Source organism: Etheostoma spectabile, chromosome 7 (genome assembly GCF_008692095.1).
Source record: "Etheostoma spectabile isolate EspeVRDwgs_2016 chromosome 7, UIUC_Espe_1.0, whole genome shotgun sequence".
Classification (NCBI taxonomy): Eukaryota; Metazoa; Chordata; class Actinopteri; order Perciformes; family Percidae; genus Etheostoma; species Etheostoma spectabile.
In genome coordinates, this window is record NC_045739.1 from 11886024 (window position 1) to 11887326 (window position 1303).

The 1303-nt window shown below is 42.8% G+C and overlaps 1 protein-coding gene across 2 annotated transcripts in view; it reads left to right on the plus strand.

Moving 5' to 3' along the window:
* Window positions 1-599: 599 nt before the first annotated feature.
* Window positions 600-1303, plus strand: part of gpr61 (G protein-coupled receptor 61) — a 5018-nt gene continuing 4314 nt past the window's right edge. Inside the window, exon 1 of one of the 2 annotated variants that reach the window (XM_032521139.1) lies at window positions 600-1303. This exon is cut by the window's right edge and continues 144 nt beyond it. The gene's annotated coding sequence lies outside the window, so the exon portion shown is untranslated. The other variant, XM_032521140.1, reaches the window with a different exon arrangement.

The window sequence follows — 1303 nt, forward strand, 5'->3', positions numbered from 1 at the left end:
GGGAACAACACAGGATTTTCGTTCTAATTATCTCAGGATATTCATAAAGTGCAACTGTAAAAACTCCCAAACTGCCTCATATCTCCAATCATAGCTCTGGGGCTAAGATTGATCCAAACATTACATTTGTTGCCAACTAGGTTGTGCATTGTAAGAAGAGTAGACATAATGAGCTGTACAGCTTCAGCCTACACATTTTTGGTCTGTCTATCTTGTTTTACGTGATTTCTTTTTTATTCCACTGTGTTTTTGTTGGAAGTAGTTCTCAAGCTCGATTCTTTCAGTTCCATTGAAGATGTTAATGCTTTATTCAAGTTATTTAAGACCAAGGTAACATTCCTTCTTGTTTTGTCCAACTAACAGTCTAAAAATCTAAGATGTTCTGCAAAACACAACCATTTGCCAATTTTTGCTACAACTGTACTATTCTTATATTTTTTATATGCCTACTATATATATTTATATAAATATATATATATATATATATACATGTATGGACTATATGGATCATACTTTACTTCTCACACTCCAGTGGTAAACAAAGTCCTTCAGGGCAGGGAATAGTTCAGTGTAATATGTATGTTAAGTGGGCTGGGCTTTTGTAAATGTTAATCTCAGCTCATTAACATTAACCACTGGGATTCTTTTTTCTCTCTGCGAATCAACAATGCAGTCTTGTGAGAGGGCTTTTGACGGATTGAGCATGAAGAGAGATCTTGGGGAGCTGAGCACAAGGAGAAAGAGAATCAGAGAAATGCTGATCCACAGGATAAAGGTGATTTTCTCTCCATGTTATTGGCAACCTCTACGTCTGTCAGTGGGACCTGATGTAAGATTCGTGGGAAGGGTCAAAAAGCAGAGGCATCCCTTCATGAGGAGCCCAGAGGTAGTGAGACACTAAGACCCAGTGGAGAGCAGGAAGGCTGGGTGCTGCTTGCTCACCCGCCGCCTGCCTGTCTGCTCTGCACGGTTCTGCAGTTGCCCTGGGCGCGTGCCGGAGACAGTACATGTGTGTATGGAAATGTGGTGTATCCAATCTTTGTGCATCATAGGCTTGAAGACAGGCACCCTCTCCTCATTTTGTTTTGTGCCATTTCTCCCTTCTGCTCCTGCTCTCCCACCTGAATCGAAGACCTGGCTAGAAGACAGCTGAGAGGAGGGAGGTGTGTGTTTTTGGAGGGATGGGGATGGTTAGCTTGGTTGGGTGTGAGTTGATGACAAGATGAAAGGGGCCAGGTGAGGAGGAGACACAACAGCGCCCCTCTCTTTCTCCTCTCTCTCTCTCCTCTCTCTCTCTCTCTCT